The following is a 17,810-nucleotide window of genomic DNA, read 5'->3' on the forward strand; positions in this document are numbered from 1 at the left end:
ATGATGACAACGAATATAACGAATTAAACTAAAGTGTTTTAGAGAGTGAAAGTACCAGAACGAAGTATAACACCTGGAGAGCTGTTTATTTATTATTTTTATTTTTATTTATTGAGTGTGCTAATGAGGGTGAGTTTAGCTGTTGCTCATTCACATTTCAAAAGGCATTGAGACGCCCCGGTGATCCACTGGCCGTCTCTGTGATCATTTACTTTAGCGATTTACATTACTGCTTCAGACTGAAAAGAAACTGTTGGGTGGGCAGATGAAGTGGTCCTAGCTTGACTGCTCCAGCCTGCTGAGAAGTGGCAAAGTCCAAACACAAAGTTTTCCTTTCACTCTGAAGTCAGCGAGGAGTTTGAACCGATGGAGGAAAAGGCTTCTAAGCTGAAGTGCCTCCTACTAAGCACTTGAATTCTTGAAAAAAAAAAAAACAACCCTCAAAACTGTTAAAAAAAAGCTCTGAATGAGTCAGTAAGAGGCTGTTAAGGGTCTTATGATTTCTCTTAAGTCTCAAATGTATATTCAATCTGCACAGAAACTGTATGATCTTTTATCATTTTTGAACACGTCTGATTTAAGGTATACCCATTGGGACACTCTGGATCAGCCATAGCATAGCATAAGATCACCATGCCTAAGGCCAGGTATTAGCATTAGCGGTAGCCACACAGCACTTGGTTACTCAACAGTGAATCTGTGTTCTCTGAGTTTTGATCCTCTAATAACTTATCATTAGTCCCTTTAAATGTAATTTAACACCTTTAACACTCAAATTTCAGTCCTGCCAGACCTATGTGAGGACTTCTGTATTCTTACTGTAGATGCACAGATTTCACACAAAACTGTAAACAAATAATTATAATAATAATAACAGAAATTCCTTCAAATAATTATCAAAACCTTATGATGTGACGACTGTTGGTATACTTTGCTAACGAACCCGTATTGGGTCTTATATTCTGCAATGCTAATGCCGCCGTGTTGAGTGCTCTGAGCCCTGATGTCAGTCAGATGAGCCTGTTAGCGGGAAGCAAACGTTCCCTTCTCACCTCTAGATCATGTGTGCAGTCATTTCACGCACTCGGGCGACAAGCCCAGTCAGTTTGAATAACAGTGTTCGCTAGCACAGCTCTCTTTACAGCAGACTGCCTTCACCTCTCCGGCCTGGTGACCACAACAACACTGGCTTAGGGGAATGCTCTGCTGAACTGTGGATGAGAGGGGAAAAAAAATAACTAAAAAACCCACAGACTTTCAAATGAGACGAGAGCCGACGTGGATGTGAAAGCCGTTGGCATCGGGCTGTTAGCATCAGGCTGTTTAGCATATGCGTCTGGAATAGAGAGGCATAGGCTCAGCTTAATGAATAAATGATTACAAAGTGTCTGGATTAGCCATCACAGGTGATAGGTCTCTAAAGGGAAAGTGTTAGTGACTGATGTTTGAGGGGTAGCATGGTCATTTTAGTGCCATTAGCCTTAAGAGGAAAACTCAGTGGATCACACGGTTAACAACTACCCGTTGATATTCAGTGATTATTATTCAGTGTGCAGGCTCACAGAGCTTGGTCACGTAATTAGCATTTTGGAAAAATATATCTCTGTCTTTGCATTGTTTTAAAAGCAGGTGGTATAATGTTGTGGATAAACTAGCCACTTTCAACAGGACAGAATACGCCTTGATACCCTGCTCAGGGTGAATGCACATCCCATGTCTAATCGATCTAGAAGATTGTTGCTATATTATTGTATATTACTGGGTGTGCAGGATGGTCCTTTATCATACCCGTCACTGCAGGATGTCTACTAATGTTCTATTGTACTAATGCATTGCTGTACTCCAAGGGTGTGGAGACAAATGACACTGTAGTAGCCTCAGTTTGAAAAGATGTGAGGGGAAAATTATGCTAGTTGTCACAATCCACGTTAGCACTGTGTAGCATGTGGAAGTGAGATATAAACTAGATAAAGATGCAACAATTAGAGAAAGAGTTTCTAATTATCACAGCCAATAACTGATAACTTTAGAGTATCTTACAAATTGAAACCCCATTTTTCCAAAGACAGGTGTGGGGCTACATAGGCTACATAGCATAGCTTCACACTGACAACATGGAGATTGCATCTTCTGCAGTCTGATGTAAAGGATTTGGCAGTTAGTGTTCAACTGAAAGCATAGTGACACATCTGACGTTGTAAAATTGTCAGAGGTTTAGGCTAATCTTCACCCTGTTAGCTTAGCAGCATCATGTAATGGAGAGACCTAGCTAATGGGTGAATGAAGGAGATAAAACATGGACAAAATTGTTATTATTTCATGACAAAAATTACCCCAAGCTTTTTCTGACTCCTAAAGATTCACTGTATTTTTCCAGAGACTCGGGTGCAGGCTACATAGCAGAGCGTCACACATTCTACCAGGGGATTAGCACCTCCTACCACCAAAACAAAGCACTCAGCTTCTGCTAAAAAGGGAAGCCCCACAAGAAGCTTCAGTTCTTCACGTCAGACCGGGGGACAGATCGAGTTTTGGGGGGGGGGGCAGGCTGTGGATTAGCTCAAACCTGAGCTTCATGCTCCACAGCCTTCATCACTGATCCGCTCAGCATGGGGGGACAGCCACACACACACACACACTCCCTTACAGCTCCCTAAACATATTATTACACCGCCAGCCTTCTGACCTATGCCTGTCTGCCCGTCTGTCTTTTTTTGGGCTGTCTTCGAAAATACGTTTAGCCACTGGTACATTTACAGCCCAGAACTCTCCAGAATGGTTTGACCGCTGACATTTGTTTTACTTCAAATCCTTAAACATAACTGCTTCAAAGGCCTGGGATATGACTGCTATGTTTCAGTGATAAGGGGGCAGGCAGGCTGCTAAGAGGAGCATACTGTATATCTTTGATAAATACAGAAGTCAGAGACAGCTTTCTTTTTTTATATATAATTTCCATTCAGAACAGCCATTAAGAAGGAGTTATTCACTTCCAGCATTAATAGTAATGGCATATTTAGCAGGTTCTCTGTGTCCACGCTGTTCTTTCACACCTCCAAAGTTTAGTCAAAGGGTTTATATCCTCAGTGCAGGCATCCATTTTATGCATCCATTTTACTTGCCACCTCCAAGCAGCTCTCTCCTCCTCCTATTCCACTTTGCCTTCAGGGAGAGATGCCGAGAGCTGCTTCAGAGCCAGGGAGAGAGACACAGAACTCTCCTATACATAGCCCTTTTCTACCAACAGAACCGGTTCCGTTCAAGATTCGAACTGGCACATTTTCACCATTTTTGAAGGGAACCAAGGACACCTCATCCATGAGGGCGTTGCAGTGTTGCTCGGTTCCAGCATCGCTGTGGCTGAACTCTGAGCCAGAGCCAGTAATAAAACAACAAAGCCACGCGTTATCCACTGTTTACAGTGGGTTCTGAGATGTGTGTAAATGAAATTTCCGAGCTATCCTGCTGAGCTTGTGTAGAATAACGGAAAAAACATCCAAGCCTCTCCGGCCATAGCCTCAGAAAACACACACAAGGCATTTTCCTGCACATCACTGAGGAAAATGTAACATGCTGCTAATGACGAATGAAGATGACCCTTTATTTGAGGCTCTGTGCTCTTTTGGGACTTCCTTTAGTGTGACGCGCCCTTGTACGCCAACACGATTCATGATAAAGAATCGAATCTTCTTATCTTCCAGCTGGGAATAAACTTTTTATGGGAACCCATTGATGTTGTGGAAACACAACAAACGGTTCCAAATTAGGTTTGTGAGAGGGAACAGACTGTTTCCTCATTGGTGGAAAAGGGCTAACAGACAACAGCAGATTTCAACTTGGGGATATAATAGCGAGTCTGCAACTGAAAAAAGCACTACCCACCTTTGATGTAATAGCTAGTAAAAACCTCACAATCTCATCATGAGTTTGAGCAAGGCATCAGATTCAGATTGCCAAGCTTGAGTGTGAATGCTTGTAACTCAATTAGTAATACGTAGGTTTTATTTACTATAAGTTGTTTATCAGGTGCAAATCAAGATTAGCGCTATTGTTAGGAGTTCCGTTTCACTCTGCTTTTAATCATGTTTTGAACTCAAGTTTGGAAACCACAATTTACCCCGTCTTTGTTACTAAACAAATAAAAGGTGGTCACTGACCACCAGCATCATACAAGTCTTAAGAACCGAGGAACAATAGGGAAAAAGGAAGCTGTAGTGAATACGGCAGGCGAGCATTCCAGCATTTCCACAGCCTTCATCTGATGAAGCTGTCAGTCACACAATGGTCAATAACACTCGTTTGCATATTCAAAAGATTATAGCTCTATTCCTGATATGGCTCCATTCCTATTTATATATTTTAGAGCTTCTGCTTAGAGAAGGCTTAAGCTGCAGTAGAAAAAGAGTGTAAAATATTGGGGTTTTGTTATAGCAATGCAAGCTGTTTAATGTAGTTTCTCCCTCACGTAAGCTGACAATCGACGGTATTTATGGAGATAAATGTGCCCAATTATTTATATTCTTAAGCCTTGAAGGTTCATCCCATTGGCTGGATTTATCTCCATTATTCATCCACTTGGATTTCCTGTGGTGGCATAAGTCCTAAATTCAATTCAACAACATCTAAAGTGTCAGCTTCTATATATATTTGGACAGGCTACATTCTCAATGTTATCGGAGGCCACTGAGAAAGGAGGTTGAGAAATGCAAATGAGCTAATAAAGGACTGTTTAAAGTCTCAAGCTCAGATGTCCCAAACTAGTGTTTCTGAGGGATCATGTATCAAGGCATCTGAGAAAGTAGTGGTTAACGTAATGCAGTCCATGACTATGCCTTTATAGCATCTACAGGGTCATTTGTAGGTTCTGTAGATAGTTTTTTAAATCAACTACATACATTTTTTAAATAAATAAGCTGTGTCCTAACTTCCACAGGTCTCCATTACTATTCAATTACAACATCCATATCAAACATATCTCACCTGACATTTCTTGTAATGACTTGCGGAAATAACTGTTAATGAAAAGGCATTCTTGGCGGCTAAAGCTCCCAGTTGTTTTAATTGCATTTGCATGCCTGAATCATAATTAATTGATCTGTTATGTCAGGTTCATGTGTAAATCAATTAACATACATAGTTGGGTAAATTTTCAAAGGTGACATAAAGTGAACTCCCTCTAAGGATTACTCAGATTTCAGAACTGCCAAAGAAAAGCGTTGACAACAAATTGAGACACTCAGGGGCCTAAATTCACCATGCTCAATGCCACGTCTTGGCCAGTGGGGTATAAAGCACCCCTAGCACTGGGCTGTGGAGGAGTACAAATGTGATCTCTGGAGTGATGGGGTACCTTTACTTGTGGTATCACAATAAGTATTTGGGATAAATATTCCAATAACCGACCTTGTATATTTAAATGCAGCTCAGCAATGTTCCAATACCTTGTCTAAAGCCTTCCTAGAAAAATAAAGGCAGTAGCCTCCACAAAGAGGGTACAAATACCCTGTTAATATGCTTCAATTTATGACTACACCATGCATAACTCCATGCCCTGTGTTCCCCAATATTGCACCCTGTCTAAGGTCATGAGACAGCTCTGTGATGTTCTGGGGTATTTGGTAAGCAGCGCATAGTCCAAACTGCTCTGTGTCCAGTTGAGACCGGGGATGGAACAGGCACTAAACTGCTCAAAAAATGGAGGTGTGGTTTGTTTCCTAGCAACAGCTCAAAGAACACCCGCCTTTCCATCAACTGAGGGAAAAAAAGAGTTGCTATCATTTTTTTCCCCCAAATGGTCCACTAACACTAAACAACAGAGATTTACAGCAAAGAAAAATTGGTCAATAATTTCCCAATTAAAAAAAAGATACTTCAAAACAGTTCTGAAACTGCAATATAATAAAGGGACTGATCTCTCTCTTCCATATTCTGGCATCTTTGTTCATTTGTGAGATCTATTCTGCTTTTTGCTGTGACCAGTGACCGCTCATCAACTTGACATTTTCAAAGAGAGGAGGGTAATTGTGTGTGACATGATCATTTATTACATTCATTTCCCCCATTTGTTGTAACAAATTGAAAGAGGAGATAAGGGAGATATGCAAATGAGGAAGATGACTGGCTGTTAAAAAATGAGATCATCCTTTTCTCCGGTCAGCTATCAGTCAGCCTTCAAGAACACACAAGGTACAGAAGAACCATACTGTTCTATTGACATGTCAATACAATACAAACTAGCCTTATGACGCTACAGTTCTTCGTTCGTATTGGTATTGGTTAAGACAATGCCATTTGTTTATACACTGCTCTGCCATTATACACTGCTCTTCCTTTGTTTGTGAGTATTGGTTCCTTTGAGGTGTTCTACGAATAATGTTACAAAGAATTGAATGGACTTTAAAATGAAGCATAAATTATATCCAGGAACTTAACCATTTAATGTTTATTCGGAATTAGAGTTCAGGTTTAGACGGCAGTATAAAGGATCACATTTTCTATGTCTTTCTAAATATTACTATCTTAATATAGTCTTAAATGTTTAAACGTATTGTGCACGCAGTCATATATCTTTAGAAATATAACCAGATCCAGTGCATTACCCACTACCACTTTGATAGAATGTTATGAAGGGAACTACATGAAGGGTTTGTTCTTCCTTCTCCATTGTGGTCACCTTACATCACCTGAGCAACAGCAGCTCTTCCAGTAACACACTGCACTCCAGCTAACAGGATTTAGAGTCGGGCCTGGAGCCGAGATCATTACTGGGCTTTTACACAATTAATCCCCTCGCAAAGAGAGTTTGAATAACCTTGCATCGTCCAACTTGCCCATTGCCCCTTCTGTGCAACCTGCTGCCCTGCCAGCTTCTGGAGCGGCAATGACAGCAATCAGGAGTCCGTGCTAGTCTTTATGTGGATGCAAACCATACACAAATAACAGTTTTCTTTATCATTTTGCAGTTTTCTGCAAGTTGCTATGTTACGCAGTAAAGTTGGGGGTATTATTCTTTAATCAACATCAGTGAACACATCAACACACCAAGGGATATTGGTCAATAAAATACCACAACAAACAGAGCTATACAACAAAATACGGGACATAGCTCACAAACAACAACAATAATTGTCCACAGAGAGTCCACAAGAGATTATGGCGCTTAATTCCACTGCATGGTACATTCACCACTCGACTCTATCCAGCTCTACTCGCTTTTTGGGTCCTGGTTCATTACCACTTCAACGGCTCCCTGCTGAAATTTTCCCCCGATCCCCCCAAGAGGAATCGCAGACTTTGGAAAGCACAGCAATGGCTTTAAAATTAAACTGCTTTAAACTAAAGGAAAAAGAAAAAGAAAAAAGAAAGCAAAAAGCCAAGGTGAGTCTAGTCTATAAACAATCTCAGTACCTTAGGAATTACTAGTCCATAAATAACTCTTTAAAAACTCCTATACAGTAGAACAGGGGATATTAGGCCACACATATCCCTAATAAATTAAAGTGGAAATCTGATTAAAGCACGAATTACAAAACAAAACTATATGCGAGCCATGTACAAGGTAGCCATTTTTCTACATATTTACAGAGAATGAAGGGGTCCATTTTGACAAAACAGAGTTTTGTAATTAGATCAATGTCATTGAAATAAAAATGTACCCCCTCCATTAAGGAATTGAGAAGCAGTCTGTTGCAAAATTAACAGGGAATTTTGGCACAACTACGCTGAAAGGTTTTAAGGGTTAAAAATGAGAGAGGCTTGTTTGGGGTCAGTGGAGTCAACAGCCATAAGGGAAGCTCAAAGGAGCCCAGAGTGGAAGGCAGCAGCCAAAGGTTTCACACTTTTTCTGCACAGAAGGAGAGTTGAGGCCAGGGCTATCCCAGCCTGGGGTCATAGTAGGAGCCCAGGACAGAGAACGGTGTTAATGGAGCAGAATGGTGGTGTTAGGGGGAGTGAGTAAGGGGTAGAATCTTTTAGGGGATCATAGGTAACGGATGGTCAAGTGCAAACACAGACAAGACCTTAGTAAATGAGGGTTTTCTGAAGGGAAATGGAAGGAAGGGAGGAAAGGATGGTTAAACCTGGCTCAGGCTGCTGTACGCTGAGGATTCTGTTATTGTTGTACTCGTTTATCACATATGTCCTTTCTCTACAAATCAAGGCAAAACTACAGAAGCAAACACACCAACAAACCAAAAGTGTCTTTGAGGGGGAGGGGGAAGGATAAAAACAGAGTCATGAATTAGTGAGTTGTACTCCCACTTTTCTGGGAGGGCATCTTGTGTTTTTAATGCTCAGTTAGTGCCATAACAAGCAGATAAAGTACCTTCCTATTTACTTCACATAATAAATGCATCTATATAGATACATCAAGAAACAACAGTTTTCCTAGACACAACCCCACAGTTAATGTATGTACACAGTAAAAGAAAATATGGGACATGCAGCCACTAGGTGCACACTAGGGTCAAAGAAACGGTAATAAAAACAACAGCAACACTGTTTATCACTGGTGAATTCTCCACTAATGTTGTGGATGCTAATTTCCTTAAAAGTAACCGTAAGTGACTGAACTAAACCAGTAGTTGTGACACTGATTTCTGTCAGATCTCTAAAATGGTCTCTAAAAATGTATGGTCAGGTACAAACAGTGGAAATGTACTTTAAAATGTACAACAGTGGTGTTCCCTGAAATTTCATTACATTCTCTTCTTCAGAAAAAGAGCTGAGCATCTATAATATTTCAGTATAAAACAGTTAATTAAAAAAAAAAAAAAAAAAAAAAAAAGGTCCTGGAGATAAAAAGAGGTGGAGCGGGACTTGAACGTACAACCTCCAGGTCCCTGGAGCCGTGTGACCGTGACACTACCTGCTGCGCCACCGTGCCGCACCTGTATGAATTTAACGCAACATCAATTTCTACAATTAATAATAAATATATAAAATATGGTACAATTATTTTCCTTGACTAAAAGCACTGAACACAGAGTCCCGCCACACTGACAGTTTTTCGGAGGGTGCATCATTGTTCCTGCTCGCGTTCCTCCATCATCCCTAGCCACCACATCCATTTGGGTTTTTTAAAACCTAAAATAAACAAATAAACCCTCACACAAATAAGATAACAATATGGATATGGGGTCTGCACCTTTTCATCACTGTGTAGTTAATGTACTAAAGTGGACAATGTCATGGATTTCCATGCAGAAGGTCCACAGCTCCGTCTGGAAAAGTCCAAATAAGAATTCACCGGGCACATCTCCTAACACTACATTCTACTAAGCATTGTAAGCTGCTTTGGATAAGAATGTCTGCCTAATGATATAAATGTAAATGGTTCAAAATAAACAAAATTGCCCAGAGAGAGCAAGTACTGGCTGAAGTGCTCCACAGACCAATCACAGCCCTGGTTCTGCTTCTACTACTAAGACCAGACCGATGCTATTTCATTATCACGTCACGAGTACCATCTGAACAATCCATGCTCATGGGCTGGCTCCAAGGAGCCTATGGTCCGCAAAATGAACAAAATATTTTTTGGGGATATAGTCTTTTTTTTTTCAAGAACATCTGGAAAGAATCAACCCCTGTCCGAGTCCAAGTTACACACACGTCGTGAGCATTCCCGGAACTCTGCGGTTTACAGTAGAGCTTGAGAAAAAAACAACACACACTGGTGTACACACTCGGAGAGGAGAAAGGGAGGGTGTGAAAGCGGTGGAATGTACGCCGGTCTTCATGTCCAGGACGTTATTCACCACTGTTGACCGGTAGAGCTGTGGAAACACAAGGTGAAATGCAGAACAAAAACAAAACACCCCCAAAACCCCCCGCGAAAAACAGCAGCCACTGAATACTACAAAGTAGTACGAAAACAATGGAGCCCACCAGAGCCTAGGGTGGAGTAACAGCTTTTAGCAGTGGGGCTGTTTATTTTGACAGGGAGGCGAGGGGCGAGAGAGGGAAAGTGAGAGGGAGGGAGAGAGAGAGAGAGAGAGAGAGATGCACACAAATGAGAAAGGGGGAGAAAGAAACGAAGGACAAGGGAAATACAAACGTGAAAGCAAGAAACACACAAAACAGACTGAAAGAGAGAGGGAGAGACAGAAAAAAGAGGGAGAGACAGTAAAAGAGAGCCCTAGCAAGACAAAGGAAGAAAGGGGGGGGAAAAAGCAAGAGAGGAAGAATGAGAGCTTGAAATGGGTGCAAAAATGGGAGAAAAAAAATAGAAAGATGAGATGCAAAGAAGGAACAGCAAAATACATTTAGAGAGAGAGAGAGAGAGAGAGAGAGAGAGAGAGAGAGAGAGAGAGAGAGAGAGAGAGAGAGAGAGAGAGAGAGAGAGAGAGAGAGAGAGAGAGAGAGAGAGAGAGATTGGGGAAATGCATGGGGACAGAGAGAGAGTAAGAATAGGATAAAACAGTAGAGGAAGACAGAGTAAATAACATAAGACACTGGGACAGAGAGATGAACTCAGCAGTGGGGAGGGACAAATATCAGTGGAGACATAAGGCGGATGAGCAAAAGGAATACTAGACCTATACTCCCCACCATTTCCTCCAACTGTCTACCACCAAAAAAAGACCCTGTGATGCAGAGGAAACATTCAAACCTCCCACAATCTCCGCACTCAACTGCCCCCACCTTTTACCCCCTTCAGTCCCTTCAAAGAGCGCTAATTCTGCAACAATCAGTCAGTTAATAAGCAGCAATACGACTGCGGACCGAGCGCCCTGAGGCAGGATGGAGGGAGCTCATTATAGCTTCGCCACTGGCCATGCCCCACAGCCTGGGAAGAAGCAACGACTTCAACCTGGGAAGCAGAGCTCGGAGCCAAGCCTTAAGCCACATGGACTGAGGCCAGATTTGGCCTCATGACTCTCCTCAGTCAGTCTGGCTCTGATGCCTCAGTGGTGCTCTCAGCGAGAATCACCTGGCAAAGGCACCCTAGTGGGTATAAAGGGCTAGGGAAAGCTGAGGAGAGGGAGGAACTGGGAAACTGAAACAGTGACTGGTTTTGTTTTGGTCCTTGTGTTCCAGTACTTTAGTGTGAGAAGTAAACAACCGGAAAACCAAAGAGCTGCTGTCTCCAGTGTTCTCATTCCTGGTGTTGGTCGGGTTGTTCGTCCATATATTAACCAAGCACTTCACTACCCAGAGGTGATCACGGCACACAGATAAAAGGAGCTCCTATCCTAAGCTGGTATTCTCTATGAGATTAATAAATATGCTTTAGTGAAATTTGAAGTAACTTTTTAAAAAAGGGCTTTTCAAGGGTTCTTTATTAAAGGCAAAGCTTCTATTTAGAATCGTGAGTTCTATATAGATCTATTAGGAACGTTTAAAAGTGTTTTTATGCAATGACTAATTGTAATTCAAACTTCAAATATTCTCTCATTCGTGTCATTCTATGGTAACAGTTGCATAGTACAAAGAATTGTAGTTTAATAATAATAACAATAATAATAATAATAATAATGTGTCAAAGCAAAGATTTAAAGCCATATTATATTTATTTTGGGTGTGCAAAAATAATTGTTTTTGTTTGTTTGTTTATTTATTTTTAATTAATTTTGCAAAAGGGCGGCACGGTGGTGCAGCAGGTAGTGTCGCAGTCACACAGCTCCAGGAGGTTGTGAGTTCGATTCCTGCTCCGGGTGACTGTCTGTGAGGAGTGTGGTGTGTTCTCCCTGTGTCTTCGTGGGTTTCCTCCGGGTGACTGTCTGTGAGGAGTGTGGTGTGTTCTCCCTGTGTCTGTGTGGGTTTCCTCCGGGTGACTGTCTGTGAGGGGTTGGTGTGTTCTCCCTGTGTCTGCGTGGGTTTCCTCTGGGTGCTCCGGTTTCTTCCCACGGTCCAAAAACACACGTTGGTAGGTGGATTGGTGACTCCAAAATGTGTGTGAGTGTGTGTGTCTGTGTTGCCCTGTGAAGGACTGGCGCCCCCTCCAGGGTGTATTCCCCGCCTTGTGCCCAATGATTCCAGGTAGGCTCTGGACCCACCGCGACCCTGAACTGGATAAGGGTTACAGATAATGAATGAATGCATGAATAATTTTGCAAAATAATGTCAGGACTTTAATTTGAAAAAACTAAATATAAAATGACAGTAGTCCATGAGCATGTTAAGCGTGTTAATGTAAGATGTTAAGGGTGTGGGATGTTAAGTAAACACACTTTAACTAATGTATTGAAAGGGGAACAGCTTGATTTACCAACAACAGCAATAATCAACAACAACATTCTCATAAAGAAAACAAGATAAGACCTTAATATGGTCATGATCCAATCTGCCTGTCTTCAGAAGTGTATTACAGCAGCACAGTGGAGCTGCTCTTTCTGCACAGTCCTGCCCTGGCTGAGCAGCTGCAATCTACCACCACAGGCACCTGAAACCCGAAACCCCAGTAACTACACACAGAGAGAGAGAGGACGGGTGGAGAGAGTACTCCTCCTGTATCCCCTCTTCTCCTCCAGACCCCGTGGCAGACATTAACAGGCCCCTGGGGCCGAGAGTCAGTTACATAAAGGGTAAAATGTCAGCAGAGTCTGACAATATTGTTCCTGTCCATAACATGGAATACAGCTGGTTAGAGGGAGATTGAGGAACACACACACACACACACTTTCTCTCTGTGATATTGGGCTAGTCAAACCAAATTAAATCAGCGTGTGCTGATATGCTACACTCTGAGTGTGTGTGAATGTTTGGGTCGTGTGTGAACAGGGGGCCGCAGAGCCATGACAGTGTGTGAGCCCATGCCCCGAGACAAGCGTCAAGGAACAGGAAGGACCCTCAGTCATTGTAACAGCCGGTGAATTACAGCCGGGGGGGTTGCAGGGGTTACAGCGATGAAATGGATCTGAAGTCAGAGCTGTACAATGTTGAGCAGGAGGAAGAAACATACAATAGCCTTTTAGTCACAGCAAATGTAAAAGACCCTCTCTCTTTAGCTGTGTTCCAAAGCCTAGGCTGTAGACTAGGTAGGGAGTGTCCTCGGTAAAGACTTAGGATGCTGCCTCCAGATGTGCCCAGAAAGGCACTAACCTGACTGAGTTCAAATAGATTGTATTTGTTTGTTAATATAAAGTTATGAAGATAATACTATTTAAAATGCTGTTAAATCTCACACGTTCACCATCTAGTGTGGCACGGTGTTGCAGCAGGTAGTGTCACATTCATACAGGGACCTGGAGGTTGTGGGTTCGAACCCTGCTCCGGGTGACTGTCTGGAAGGTGTTTGGTGCGTGTGGCTTTCCTCCGGGTGCCCGGTGTCCTCCCATGGTCCAAAAACACACGTGAGTAGGTGGATTGGCCATTCAAAAGTGTCCGTAGGTGCGAGTGTGTGTCGCCCTGTGAAGGACAGGTGCCCCCTGCAGGGTGTGTTCCTGCCTTGCGTGAATAAACCTTCACAATCTGCAGTCAGTTTGCACCCGCTTAAACACTCAAACTGGAATTAAAAAATAAAATACTATTAAATAAAATGTAAGCTAGCTATGGTATTGTAGTATATCAATAAGTGTATGTAGATACTATACAGGGTGAGTCAAATGTTGTAGGCCACCCTTTTATTTCAGAAATGAAAGGGAAAATGACATCTCTGAATACCCCAGCAAGTAATGGGTGAAAGGGCCTATCTTTTAGGCTATGTCCAAGGCATGGCCGCCATCTTGAAAGCAGCCATATTGGATCCATATTGGATTTTTTACCAGGCCTTCGTAAAAACATATTAGACCAGTTTTGAGCATGCAGATGGTGAGGAAACATCCTCAGAAATTTACAAAAAACATTTTATTTATTTCTTTTTTTATTAGTTTGAAGGTCACCTTAAATATCAATAAATGGGTCTGGGATTACACAGAACATTTAACCAGATTCTGACTGGATTTGTGAACAGAAGTGTGGATAACGCCACTGCAGACTTCTCTTGAGGAAGGAAAAGAAAAACAAACAAACAAGCAAATACATAACAGGACCTTTAGTACAGAGGAAGCTGGTCGCACTAAAGCTGACCACTGTTTATTGTCTGTGGGTTATATTGTTGCTGTTGCCACAAAACCCAAAACCTAATATCTTCAAAATGGCAAGTTTACAGGAGTTATAAGCTAATATGTAACAAGCACATTGCTCAGATCATCATTAAATATGAACCTAACATTCCCTCTGTCAACTCCACATCCTCCTGACTGATAGCTGCTGATGAAGGGACTGAGAACAGGGAACACTAATTATACCAACAGGTGGCTACGGGGGGCTGCTGAGGTAACGCCATGTAGACCACCTTGTAAAGCAATGGGCCCCAGTTTAGGCAGCGTGGACCACATTCCCCAACTGAACCCTAGTGACCAAAGAGGCAAGGTAAGTGCTTCTAAATAAGTGGCCTGTTAGCACTTGTGTTGCTTACGTATAAACAGCTCCTTCTTGACAGCACATTAAATCTAGCTTAGAGTTAGGAGTTTCTGGCACAGATCCAATGGTTCTTATGTTGCAGAACATGGAAAGGTCTTTGATAATCATCCGTTACGTGTGTCATCAAGCCTTTGAAAGGGTCTGTAACCCATTCCTGGTGTGTGCGGCTCACAACCTGTCAGTCACATGCACATGTTGCAGCCTTCAGATTCCAGTCTGTGAGCCATGTCTGACTACAACCAGCTGTGTCTGAGTTAGGTCCAGCTGAGCAAATGAGAAACAGAGGCAATGATGGAGCAGAACATGGGACCGGTCGTCCTGATGGTGAGGATATCCTGATCTGGCCTAGAATTCCTGACAGGAAGCACCATTGCCTGCCTTAGAAATCACTTGCAGCTTCAAGCTTAACATGGATTTTGCAATGCCCCCCATGTTGTCATCGCATACATAGTCACTGAGTAGCATTTCTGATAAAAAACAAACAATAATAACAAGTATAAGTAAAAAAAAGTTACTGTTCAAGCACCTGTAGGAAGTTGTACCCTGTAATACACCATATATTTAAAGAAACACTAGGTAGGATTTGGTGTTTTTAGCTCTTGACCTCCCTCTACAACTCACATTTACAACACTGTCCTGGGGGGTGGTTTCCTGCCCACCTTCAAAAATTACATAGTGCCATTTCTGCACTGCTGAGTCCCATGTAGCACAAGACAGAGTTCCTGTTCTCACTATTACAGGCCAGTGATGTATCACAATGATTTTGAAGCTGTGATTTTAAGGTAAAAATAATACCTAGTGTTGCTTTAAGCAGCATCAGACGAGAGAGAATTTACATTTGTATTTATCTCTGCCCTCACTGTGCAACTGAACTGGGACTGGACTGTTGCTAAGGGATACCAAAACATTTTCCTTCACACCAGCTTGCGGCACTGGGTAGGGTCTATATTTCCACAAGCCAGCTTTTGTGAGCGGAGTGATGTCAGTTTTTGTGGTGTTTATAGGATCAACTGGAATTTTATTTTTTTAAACACAATCAGATCAAGCAGAGACAGCAGAATCTGCCTCCTGCTATAGATATAAGGCGTTTTGCCCTCTGAACACAGCTTAGTGATTTAAAACCTGCCTGAAATCCAAAGTAGCAGCTGCAGAGCTCTCTTTACATCTCTCTCTCTCTCTCTCAGTTAATAGAACACTTCTGTACAGTGGAGTGATACACACAAAGTTAAAACGCTATTATACTCTGTATCAGTGCTCATGGAAGGTCACTTGTCCAATTAAATTACTTGCTCAGAACTAACTGTTGTAAAAAGTGGTAATTTATTGCTGCCCTGAATCTACACATATGTCACACATACATTTACGTCCTTTGGCTCCTTTTAATCTGGGTCTTTTATCTGGGTTCCATTCACTGTCCTTTGTCTATTCGTTTTTACACTGTGTGCTAACATAACTTACAGTATTTATTTAAATAAACTGCAGCCACTGGCATTACTTTAGATAGTGTATTAGAGCAAACAATATGTGTTGATTCCTGTGTGCTGTCTATGGTTAACAGTTTATTATACTGTACCCACACAAGTAAGTGAGCTAACAAGCAAACAACAAAGCTGCCAGTCTTAATGGTGTCTTTAACCAATGGGGTGGGGGGAGAGAGCATGAGAGAGAGAGAGAGAGAGAAAGAGAGAGAGAGCAGAGCCTTGTTACCTGTAATGTATTCCACTCCGCTGCCATTCCATTTCAGCGGGGCTGCTCAGAAGGTGTTTTTGATTAGAGTTGGATTGGATTTTGATTTCTGGAATATTGCCTCTTAATTGCTTGTTTAGATTTTTAATCATAGATTAATGACACACAACAAAAGAGCTTGTGGCTAATAAACTAATAGGCCAGGCGTGGCTAATGCATTCTGAATGCTTGGCTACAGGGAACGGGAACTACTCCACGTACGAAAACAACTGCATGCGCTCTCTCTCTCTCTCTCTGTGTTTATTCTGTGCTTCCGTCTCGGTCTGTAGGCTGCTACTGAACGCTGCCCTAGGCATGAGCTGTTAAACTTGCTCATTACTTGATGCTACCCAAAAAAAAAAAAGAGAGATTAAGCTTTTAAAAATACATGAAGGTGTTTTTCTTAAATTCCCAGCACATGGGAATAGTCAAACAGAGCGCATCGCACTAGTGATATAAAATAGATGCCATTTGGACGTTTGGCGTTATGTAATCTTAGCTTTAATGTGAAAACAACCTGCAGACAGTCGAGGTGTTTGTTAGATGAGTAAATAAGAGTCCGATCCATATCAAGAACCAGATCCTTTAGGGCAGTAATATAAGAGCAAAAAATAAAAATAAAAAATACAAGTACAAATGATGCATTGATAAAGCCAATCACAGTCTGATCTGAGTTTTCAGAACAAATGACGCTACGAGAACAAGTTGGGGTGGGGGGTGTCAGAACAAACGGCATAGTGATTAGGACCAATCACAGTAAGCGTGAGGTCTCAGAACAAATGATGCAGTCAATAGGAGGTCCATTCCGCTAGTAGCACACACACAACACCATAGAAACTCAACCCACCGTGGAGTTTTGTCCAAAAAACATAATTATTTCGCTTTGAAGTTACTTCTTCATACGTGCTTTTGTTTATTGAGTGGAAATAACCTATCATTGTGGTCTGAGCAGTTTAGAAAGGTTTTGTTGATGTTGGAAGACAGGAACACATTAAACAATATCAGCTCAGCTCAAGGTGAGAGAAAAAAAAAAGTGCTTTTAACTCTTTTAAATTTAAATTTCTGAGCCCTGCTCTGGAGTCCAAGGACCAGACCTTCTGTGAAAAAGCAGGACAATACTGGACCGCTGGAGCTTAATTTCAAAGTCATGCAGTATTAATGTTGTTGGCTGGCCTGCCTCTTGCTGCAGGTGGCTGGGATTTGGCCCAGGGTTTGTGTGTTGGGGATGGCAGCGGCTGGGAGGGGTGGTATTGATGCAGATGAAATATGGATTATCTCCTTTGAGGTTTTAAGCGGCCTTGCTCAAACAGCCTTTTCAGTACACGCCACCCAAGCCATGTCCATGTTTTCCACCCTCGGGGTCTCTACCTCTCTCTCTTTCTGGCTTTCCCATTCGTCCCCTATGATAATTAAATGCAAGACAACAGACAACTGGTCTTCAGCAGACCTTGTACAGATAGGCATCTTTCAGCACGTCACTTTGCCCGGTGACAGGATGAGAAAGTGCTTTAGCGTTACAGACCGCGGTTGTTTGGTTTCGTTTGATTTCCGTTCCTCTCTTCTGCTTGAAATTTATCTGCTTAGAAAACGTGCTCATGCATCTTTCAAGCATTTCACAAACAACAAAGTGGCAGGCCTGGCTCTTAAACTTTGAAAGAGAGAGGCGAGTCATGTTTACCCTC

At 42.1% G+C, this 17,810-nt stretch overlaps 1 protein-coding gene across 10 annotated transcripts in view; it reads right to left on the reverse strand.

Moving 5' to 3' along the window:
• LOC136678065 (splicing regulator ARVCF-like) overlaps positions 1-17,810 on the reverse strand; it is a 293,541-nt gene that overhangs the window by 106,823 nt on the left and 168,908 nt on the right. The gene's annotated exons all lie outside the window — the stretch shown is intronic.

Source organism: Hoplias malabaricus, chromosome Y (genome assembly GCF_029633855.1).
Source record: "Hoplias malabaricus isolate fHopMal1 chromosome Y, fHopMal1.hap1, whole genome shotgun sequence".
Classification (NCBI taxonomy): Eukaryota; Metazoa; Chordata; class Actinopteri; order Characiformes; family Erythrinidae; genus Hoplias; species Hoplias malabaricus.